Source organism: Poecile atricapillus, chromosome 30 (genome assembly GCF_030490865.1).
Source record: "Poecile atricapillus isolate bPoeAtr1 chromosome 30, bPoeAtr1.hap1, whole genome shotgun sequence".
NCBI classification, from domain to species: Eukaryota; Metazoa; Chordata; class Aves; order Passeriformes; family Paridae; genus Poecile; species Poecile atricapillus.
Window position 1 is genome coordinate 3780096 of NC_081278.1, and position 10000 is coordinate 3790095.

Sequence of the window (10000 nt, forward strand, 5' to 3'; positions counted from 1 at the left end):
GGCGGCCTCTTGGGTGGAGCCCCAGCGGCACGCGAGCGGCCTTCGGCGGCCGGCGGCCGTTGGCGGCTGGCGGCCCCTGGGGTGGCACCCAGGGGCACGCGAGCCGCCCTCGGCGGCTGGTGGCCACTGGGTAGACCTGTTGCACGCGAGGGGCCTTTGTCGGCCGGCGGCCTTCGGCGGCTGGGTAGACCTGCTGTCGGCCGCCGGGCGGCTGCCGGGTAGACCTGCTGTCGGCCGGCCGGCTGGGTAGACCTGCTGTCGGCCGTCGGCCGGGTAGACCTGCTGTCGGCCGGCCGGCGGGTAGACCTGCTGTCGGTTGGCCGCCGGGTAGACCTGCTGTCGGCCGGGGGCTGGGTAGACCTGCTGTCGTCCCCCCCGGCAGCTGGGTAGACCTGCTGTCGGCCGGCGGGCGGCTGCCGGGTAGACCTGCTGTCGGCCGGCGGGCGGCTGCCGCTGGGTAGACCTGCTGTCGGCCGGCCGCCGGGTAGACCTGCTGTCGGCCGCCGGGCGGCTGCCGGGTAGACCTGCTGTCGGCCGGCCGGCTGGGTAGACCTGCTGTCGGCCGTCGGCCGGGTAGACCTGCTGTCGGCCGGCCGGCGGGTAGACCTGCTGTCGGTTGGCCGCCGGGTAGACCTGCTGTCGGCCGGGGGCTGGGTAGACCTGCTGTCGTCCGCCCGGCAGCTGGGTAGACCTGCTGTCGGCCGTTGGCCGGGCGGCTGCCGGGTAGACCTGCTGTCGGTCGGCGGGCAGCTGGGTAGACCTGCTGTCGGCCTGCCGCTGGGTTGACCTGCTGTCGGCCGCCGGGCGGCTGCCGCTGGGTAGACCTGTTGTCCGCCTGCCGCCGGGTAGACCTGCTGTCGGCCGGCTGCTGGGTAGACCTGCTGTCGGCCGGCCGGCGGCCGGGTAGACCTGCTGTCGGCCTGCCGCCGGGTAGACCTGCTGTCGGGCGTCTGGGTAGACCTGCTGTCGGCCGTCGGCCGGGTAGACCTGCTGTCGGCCGCCGGGCGGCTGCCGGGTAGACCTGCTGTCGGCCGGCCGCCGGGTAGACCTGCTGTCGGCCGTCGGCCGGGTAGACCTGCTGTCGGCCGCCGGGCGGCTGCCGGGTAGACCTGCTGTCGGCCGGCTGCTGGGTAGACCTGCTGTCGGCCGGCCGGCGGCCGGGTAGACCTGCTGTCGGCCTGCCGCCGGGTAGACCTGCTGTCGGGCGTCTGGGTAGACCTGCTGTCGGCCGTCGGCCGGGTAGACCTGCTGTCGGCCGCCGGGCGGCTGCCGGGTAGACCTGCTGTCGGCCGGCCGCCGGGTAGACCTGCTGTCGGCCGTCGGCCGGGTAGACCTGCTGTCGGCCGCCGGGCGGCTGCCGGGTAGACCTGCTGTCGGCCGGCTGCTGGGTAGACCTGCTGTCGGCCGGCCGGCGGCCGGGTAGACCTGCTGTCGGCCTGCCGCTGGGTAGACCTGCTGTCGTCCCCCGGGCAGCTGGGTAGACCTGCTGTCGGCCGGCCGCTGGTTTGACCTGCTGTCAGCCGGCGGGCCGCCGTGCGATGCGTCGAGCGGCTCTCCCCTATCGGCCTGAGCCCCTCGCCGCCTTCGCTTCTCCCCGAGAGGGAGGGAGGGAGGGAGAGGGCCTTCGGAAGCCGGCGGCGCTCCCTCCCCCGTCCGGGTCCGAGCAGATGGCGGCCCGGCTTCCACCTCGCTTTCTGCTTGGCTGGCTCGATCAGCGGGGCTGCCGTCTGCCTGCAGGCTTCAGTGGGGCCGGCCGGGGGCGAGCGGGAAGGAAGGCGCCGTCGGAGCGAAAGCCTCCGAGAGAGAGCCGGCGAGAAAGCTTCCTCGGAAAGGGAGGGCGCCGAGCCTCAAGCTGCCGGCGGCCCCGTCGGCCCGCTCCTCAGCCCCCGCAGGCGTTGTCGCCGTGCCGAGCGGCCGGCCGCTTGGGGAGCCGCCTGGGGCGTGGGTGGGTCGGGGCCACCGCCGTCGGCCCCAGCTGTCGCCCAGCAGGGGGGCGGGGAAAGCCCGGAAGGCGGTGCCAGGCAGGGTGACGTCGCAGGGCGGGGCCGCCCGGCAAGCGTCGCCGACCGGGGGCGGGGAAAAGCCCAGAAGGCGGTGCGCCGCGGGAGCCGGCGGCGAAGGGCGGTTCCGTGCCGGGCCCGCACGAGGCGGGCCCGGGGCCGACGACCTCCGCGGACCGCCGGAGAGCCGGCATGAGCAGGCGGCCGCCCGCCCGCCGCCTCTGCCGGCGATTCGAGTCCAGTGACGCGGGGGGCCGGCGGCTTCCAGCCGCGTCCCACCGCACGCTTCCGCCTGCTTCCATTCTCCCGCTGTCCGCCCCGAGGTGCGGCTTGCTGGCTGGTGCCGTGTCTCTGCTCCCCGCGGGGTGGGGACGCCCCGTTGCCGGTCGAGCGCGTCGGCGGGCCGGGCGCGGGCCGCGGGCTGCCCGTCGGCTCGGCTGGGAGGCGTCTGGCCGCGCAGGCAGGAAAAGAAATCCGATGGGCCGAGAATTTTTGATCCCGGCGAAGCGTTCGTGTGCCACCCCGACACAAGAGCCGTCCTTTCGGGAAAAGACAAAAGAAGAAGGGAAGGGGTGGGTGCGCGTGTGTCTGTGGGTGCGGGCGTGTGCGCGTGCCCGCGTGCGTGAAAAGAAACCAAAGAAAGAGACGGTCAGAAATACGCCTCGGCCTAGAGAACGGGAATATCGGGCGGGACGGGGCTGCCGGAGCTATCCGACGGCCGAGGGGCGCACAGGTCTCCCGGCTCCGGGGCCGGCGGACGCCGCCGGGCACGTCGTCAGAAGCCGCAGGGGCGGCCGGCGTGGAGCCGGCCGACAGGGCTACCCTGGTGGCGGGCGGGACCCACCCGGGAGGTTGGGTTCACCGAGGGCCGGGGCCGGGGCCGGGGCCGGGGCCGGGGCTGGCCAACAGGTCTAGCCCAGGGGCGGGCAGGCGGGCGTCCCCGGGAGGCCGGGTCCGCCCAGGGCCGGGGCCGGGGCCGGGGCCGGGGCCGGGGCCGGGGCCGGCCGACAGGCCTGGTCCGGTGGCGGGACACGAGGCAAACTTCAGAGGGGTACCCTTGTCCCCCAGGCGGGGTAGACCTGTGGTCCCCAACCGGGGTAGACCTGCTGTCCGCGGTCGCGGTAGACCTGCTGTCCCCGGCCGGGGTCGACCTGCTGCCCGTGGTTGGGGTAGACCTGCTGTCCGCGGCCGGGGTCGACCTGCTGTCCCCGGCCGAGGTAGACCTGCTGTCCCTGGACGGGGTAGACCTGTTGTCCCCCCGGCCGGGGTAGACCTGATGTCCCTGGACGGGGTAGACCTGTTGTCCCGCGGTCGGGGTAGACCTGTTGTCCCCCCGGCCGGGGTAGACCTGCTGTCCCTGGACAGGGTAGACCTGTTGTCCCCGGCCGGGGTAGACCTGATGTCCCCGGCCGAGGTAGACCTGCTGTCCCTGGACGGGGTAGACCTGTTGTCCCCCCGGCCGGGGTAGACCTGATGTCCCTGGACGGGGTAGACCTGTTGTCCGCGGCCCGGGTAGACCTGCTGTCCGCGGTCGCGGTAGACCTGCTGTCCCCCGGCCGGGGTAGACCTGCTGTCTGCGGTCGCGGTAGACCTGCTGTCCCCGGCCGGGGTAGACCTGCTGTCCCTGGACGGGGTAGACCTGTTGTCCCGCGGTCGGGGTAGACCTGATGTCCCTGGACGGGGTAGACCTGTTGTCCGCGGCCCGGGTAGACCCGCTGTCCAAGGTCGCGGTAGACCTGCTGACCGCGGCCCGGGTAGACCTGTTGTCCCTGGACGGGGTAGACCTGTTGTCCGCGGCCGGGGTAGACCTGCTGTCCGCGGTCGCGGTAGACCTGCTGTCCCCCGGCCGGGGTAGACCTGCTGTCTGCGGTCGCGGTAGACCTGCTGTCCCCGGCCGGGGTAGACCTGCTGTCCCTGGACGGGGTAGACCTGTTGTCCCGCGGTCGGGGTAGACCTGATGTCCCTGGACGGGGTAGACCTGTTGTCCGCGGCCCGGGTAGACCTGCTGTCCACGGTCGCGGTAGACCTGCTGTCCGCGGCCCGGGTAGACCTGTTGTCCCTGGACGGGGTAGACCTGTTGTCCGCGGCCGGGGTAGACCTGCTGTCCGCGGTCGCGGTAGACCTGCTGTCCCCCGGCCGGGGTAGACCTGCTGTCCCCGGCCGGGATAGACCTGATGTCCCTGGACGGGGTAGACCTGCTGTCCCTGGACGGGGTAGACCCGCTGTCCCCCGGCCGGGATAGACCTGCTGTCCTTGGTCGGGGTAGACCTGTTGTCCGCGGCCCGGGTAGACCTGCTGTCCACGGTCGCGGTAGACCTGCTGTCCGCGGCCCGGGTAGACCTGTTGTCCCTGGACGGGGTAGACCTGTTGTCCGCGGCCGGGGTAGACCTGCTGTCCGCGGTCGCGGTAGACCTGCTGTCCCCCGGCCGGGGTAGACCTGCTGTCCCCGGCCGGGATAGACCTGATGTCCCTGGACGGGGTAGACCTGCTGTCCCTGGACGGGGTAGACCCGCTGTCCCCCGGCCGGGATAGACCTGCTGTCCTTGGTCGGGGTAGACCGGCTGTCCCCGGCCGGGGTAGACCTGCTGTCCCCGGCCCGGGTAGACCTGCTGTCCGCGGTCGCGGTAGACCTGTTGTCCGCGGCCCGGGTAGACCTGTTGTCCGCGGTCGCGGTAGACCTGTTGTCCGCGGTCGCGGTAGACCTGTTGTCCGCGGCCCGGGTAGACCTGCTGTCCGCGGTCGCGGTAGACCTGTTGTCCGCGGCCCGGGTAGACCTGTTGTCCGCGGCCCGGGTAGACCTGTTGTCCGCGGTCGCGGTAGACCTGTTGTCCGCGGCCCGGGTAGACCTGTTGTCCGCGGTCGCGGTAGACCTGCTGTCCCCCGGCCGGGGTAGACCTGCTGTCCCCCGGCCGGGGTAGACCTGCTGTCCGCGGCCGGGGTAGACCTGCTGTCCGCGGTCGCGGTAGACCTGCTGTCCCCGGCCGGGATAGACCTGATGTCCCTGGACGGGGTAGACCCGCTGTCCCCCGGCCGGGATAGACCTGCTGTCCTTGGTCGGGGTAGACCGGCTGTCCCCGGCCGGGGTGGAGCTGATGTCCCCGGCCCGGGTAGACCTGCTGTCCGCGGTCGCGGTAGACCTGTTGTCCGCGGCCCGGGTAGACCTGCTGTCCGCGGTCGCGGTAGACCTGTTGTCCGCGGCCCGGGTAGACCTGTTGTCCGCGGTCGCGGTAGACCTGTTGTCCGCGGTCGCGGTAGACCTGTTGTCCGCGGCCCGGGTAGACCTGCTGTCCGCGGTCGCGGTAGACCTGTTGTCCGCGGCCCGGGTAGACCTGTTGTCCGCGGCCCGGGTAGACCTGTTGTCCGCGGTCGCGGTAGACCTGTTGTCCGCGGCCCGGGTAGACCTGTTGTCCGCGGTCGCGGTAGACCTGCTGTCCCCCGGCCGGGGTAGACCTGCTGTCCCCCGGCCGGGGTAGACCTGCTGTCCCCCGGCCGGGGTAGACCTGCTGTCCGCGGTCGCGGTAGACCTGCTGTCCCCGGCCGGGATAGACCTGATGTCCCTGGACGGGGTAGACCCGCTGTCCCCCGGCCGGGATAGACCTGCTGTCCTTGGTCGGGGTAGACCGGCTGTCCCCGGCCGGGGTGGAGCTGATGTCCCCGGCCCGGGTAGACCTGCTGTCCGCGGTCGCGGTAGACCTGTTGTCCGCGGCCCGGGTAGACCTGTTGTCCGCGGTCGCGGTAGACCTGTTGTCCGCGGTCGCGGTAGACCTGTTGTCCGCGGCCCGGGTAGACCTGTTGTCCGCGGTCGCGGTAGACCTGTTGTCCGCGGCCCGGGTAGACCTGTTGTCCGCGGTCGCGGTAGACCTGTTGTCCGCGGCCCGGGTAGACCTGCTGTCCGCGGTCGCGGTAGACCTGCCGTCCCCCGGCCGGGGTAGACCTGCTGTCTGCGGCCGGGGTAGACCTGCTGTCCGCGGTCGCGGTAGACCTGCTGTCCCCGGCCGGGATAGACCTGATGTCCCTGGACGGGGTAGACCTGCTGTCCCTGGACGGGGTAGACCTGCTGTCCCCCGGCCGGGATAGACCTGCTGTCCTTGGTCGGGGTAGACCGGCTGTCCCCGGCCGGGGTGGAGCTGATGTCCCTGGACGGGGTAGACCTGTTGTCCCGCGGTCGGGGTAGACCTGTTGTCCGCGGCCGGGGTAGACCTGCTGTCCGCGGCCGGGGTAGACCTGCTGTCCGCGGTCGCGGTAGACCTGCTGTCCCCGGCCGGGATAGACCTGATGTCCCTGGACGGGGTAGACCTGCTGTCCCTGGACGGGGTAGACCTGCTGTCCCCCGGCCGGGATAGACCTGCTGTCCTTGGTCGGGGTAGACCTGCTGTCCCCGGCCGGGGTAGAGCTGATGTCCCAGGAAGGGGTAGACCTGCTGTCCCCCGGCCGGGGTAGACCTGCTGTCCGCGGCCCGGGTAGACCTGTTGTCCGCGGTCGCGGTAGACCTGTTGTCCGCGGCCCGGGTAGACCTGCTGTCCGCGGTCGCGGTAGACCTGTTGTCCGCGGCCCGGGTAGACCTGTTGTCCGCGGTCGCGGTAGACCTGTTGTCCGCGGCCCGGGTAGACCTGTTGTCCGCGGTCGCGGTAGACCTGTTGTCCGCGGCCCGGGTAGACCTGTTGTCCGCGGTCGCGGTAGACCTGTTGTCCGCGGCCGCGGTAGACCTGTTGTCCGCGGCCGCGGTAGACCTGTTGTCCGCGGTCGCGGTAGACCTGTTGTCCGCGGCCCGGGTAGACCTGTTGTCCGCGGTCGCGGTAGACCTGTTGTCCGCGGTCGCGGTAGACCTGTTGTCCGCGGCCCGGGTAGACCTGTTGTCGGCGCCGGCGCTGGAAGTTCACCAAGGGGTCGCTGTTTTCAGCTGCCTCCAGTTACGTCAAGCTAGGAGGCGGCTAGCGCCACCGCTTTGCCCCGGTCACGTACGCTACGTTCACTTGCAGCGAGGGCGGCCTCGGACACATATCTCCGTATTATGGGAGCGAGGTGACGGGCCGTCTCCCCCAGGCTGTTACCGTGCCTGTGTCCTCCGAGGCGGAGCTACGGGCCGGCCGCCCGGCCGGTCGCCGGCGCCAAGCTCAGAGAGAAACCGAAAGGGAGAGCGCCGGCAAGGGAGGCCCAAGCACCGAGAGAGGGTTGCCGCCTCGGCGGGACGAGTCGCGGGGCTCGTCCTGCTTCCCGTACCTATCCATCGTGCCGATGGGCCAGCTTCGTTTGCGAGGCCGCGGAAGCGCGCTACTGCTGCCAGAGAGAGAGAGTGTGCTGCCTAGGCGGGTCGAGTCGCGGGGCTCGTCCCGCTTCCCGTGCTACCCATCGTGCCCGATGGGCCCAGCTTGTTCCGGTGAGGCCGAGGAAAGCGTGTGCCGCTGCTTGCCAGAGAGAGAAAGCCGCTCGGGCGGCCGAGGCGAGAAGGGAAAAGGGTGTGGAGGAGGCAGAGAAGCCGCAGGCCGGGTCCCCCCCGCTCTGGTCGTGCTGCTGCCGATTCCGGTCCAGTCCCGCCTCCCTCCCCCCCCCACCCCAACCCTGGGGTGGGGAAAAACCGAACGCTGGTGGCTGGCGGGCGAGGCGGCGGCGCCTCGTCCCCCTCATGTGCTCGGCCTTAAGCCGGGGCCCCCCTCGGCGGGGTGCGGTTTTTTTCGGCTGTCGGTCTCGGTGGGGCACGGTGGCCGGCAGCCGCGGGCAGACGTCGGCCGGGGGCGCCTCTGTCGTTGTTCGAGCCCCGTACGAGGCTTTACCCCCCGCCCCGGCCCTTCCCCGAGAGTCCCGAAGACCGGGTTGCCCGGTCGGCCGAGGCTGGCGGCGCCCCGTTCCCCGCTCCCGACCCGCTGTTGCCAGGTGTGAGAGAGCCGTGTGTCGGAAAGGGGCTGCGGGGGACGCCCGGTGGGGCGCGCGGCCTTGCCTTCGGCTTTGCCCCGCTTTTTGCCGCTCCAGGGGCTCGGTGACGGGAGAAGTCGCCCGACGGGAATCGCGGGGCCGGGGTGGCGGCACCCCGTCCCTCGCCCCGAGTTGTTGTGGCCCTCGTCCCCCTTCCTCGGCCTTAAGCCGGGGACCCGCGCTTTGCGGGCGGAATTGTTTCAGGGGTGGCGGCCGGCCGCGGTGGCCGGCCCCTGCCCGCGTGCGGACCCGGACGCGACGGGGAAAAATGTCCCCGGCGAGAGAGATATATGGCGCGGGCGAGGCGGCGGCGCCTCGCCCCTTCCTCAGTTGTCGTGGCCGGTGCGGACCGAGCCACCGTGGCCCGGCGGGCTGCGTCGCGAACGGGTCCCCGCTTCGTTTTCTTTCGCTTTTGTAGGCGTGCGGCGGGCAGAGCGTGGGGGTCTGCCTTGCCGTACTTTTTTGGGTGTGAGGGGTTTCTGCCCCCCTGCTCCCATTGCGGCCCTAAGCCGCGGCACCGAGAAAAAAAACAGCGTCTGGAGGTGTGCGGGCCCCCCCGACCCCAAGCGAAAAGCGAAGGGGGCAGGGAGAAAAAAACCTCGTGGTTGTCGGCGGTGGTGTTGGGGGAGTGAGAGGCGCGGGCCTCGCCCCCACCCACCCCCGGGCCCGCGGCCCCCGTGGCTAGCACGGGTCTTGAGACGCGCGCCATGTGTGCCTTTTTATTTTCTGCTCCTGGTTTGCCGTTCTCTCCCCCGGTTGGTTTTTTTTTTTTTTTTTTTTTTTCCTCCGCGGGGGGGGAAAGCCGATCGCCGCGAGGCCGGGCGAAAAGCCGGGTTTTGGGGCCCCGTGGCCTCTCACGGTCGGTGGCAAACCTTTTTTTGTCGCACGCTTCGGATGGGTTCCCTCGGGGAAGAGGGGAAAGGGGGTGAAAACCCCCCGACCCCCGGCCCCGGCGGGGTGCGATGTCCCATCTTTGCCGTTGTCCAGTTAGAGGGAACCGTTGTCCGCAGATGCGGGTGGGTGGCGGCACCCCCCGTGCGCTCCTCCCGCTGCGATCAGCCGAAATTGTCCCGAAAGCCAAGCGGCCCGCCGGCGTCGGCGGGCCCCTGGGGCGCGTCGAGGAGGCTCGACGGCGCCGAGCCCGCGGGGGCGGTCTCTCGGGGACGAGTTCCCCCGCTCACACGCATTCACGCGGAGTCCCGCGGCCATCCGCCCGCTGCCCGCCTGGACTGTGGCGGTGTCGGCCACGGTGGGTGCGCACGTTGGGGCTGCCGTCGCCGTTGTCCCAGGACCGTGGCCGCGGGGCCCTTGTCGTCGCTCCTTGGTTCTTGTCTTCACGCTCCTTGCTTCTCCTCCTCCTCCTCCTCCTCCCTCCTTCTCCTTTCTTTTTCTCCTCCCCACACCAAACCCGATCGATGAGGCTTTTCGGGTCGCGTCGGAGAGGGCCCCCGGCGGGCCGGCTCCTGCCGGGGCTTCTCTGTCATGGGGAAGCCCACGGCGGTGTGTCCGGTGCTTGGCCAGGGTTGGTCTCCTCTCCAATTCGCTTCCCGTCGCAGGCGAGGTTCTGGCGTCCCTTTCCCCGCTCTGCCGGGGAAGGGCGTCTTTAACCGTCCCGGGCTGTGTGACGGCCGCGTGGCCCCGCGAGCCCCTCAGGTGTCCTTGGACTTAAAACCCCAAGAAAAGCCGTGTGGCGAGGTGGTGCCGGCCCCGGTCGCCGGGAAAGGAAAAAAGCGCCCCGTGGGTGCCGGCCGCGAGCAGCGCTCGGGCGGCGGTGCGGCTCGAGCGTGTGTGAGCCGAGACAGAGAGAGAGAAAAAGAGAGCGAGAGAGAGACACGCGGAAAGCCAGAGAGAAGGGAACGTAACGAGCCCCCGATGGGGCTGCGGACGGGGGAAAAGAGCCCGTTCCGCGCGCGTGTGCCGCTCTTTTGTCGTGCCGCCGCCTGCTGCAGAGCGAGCCGCCCCGGCCAGGGGGCCTCGGTTGTCCGGGCCGCGCCCGCCTCGTCGGGTCGCTGTCTCCTCTAGCACGTCCGGTGCTTTCCGCTCGGCCCGGTGTTGGGGGGAAGTGTCGGAGGGGGGTTCGCTCCCCTTCG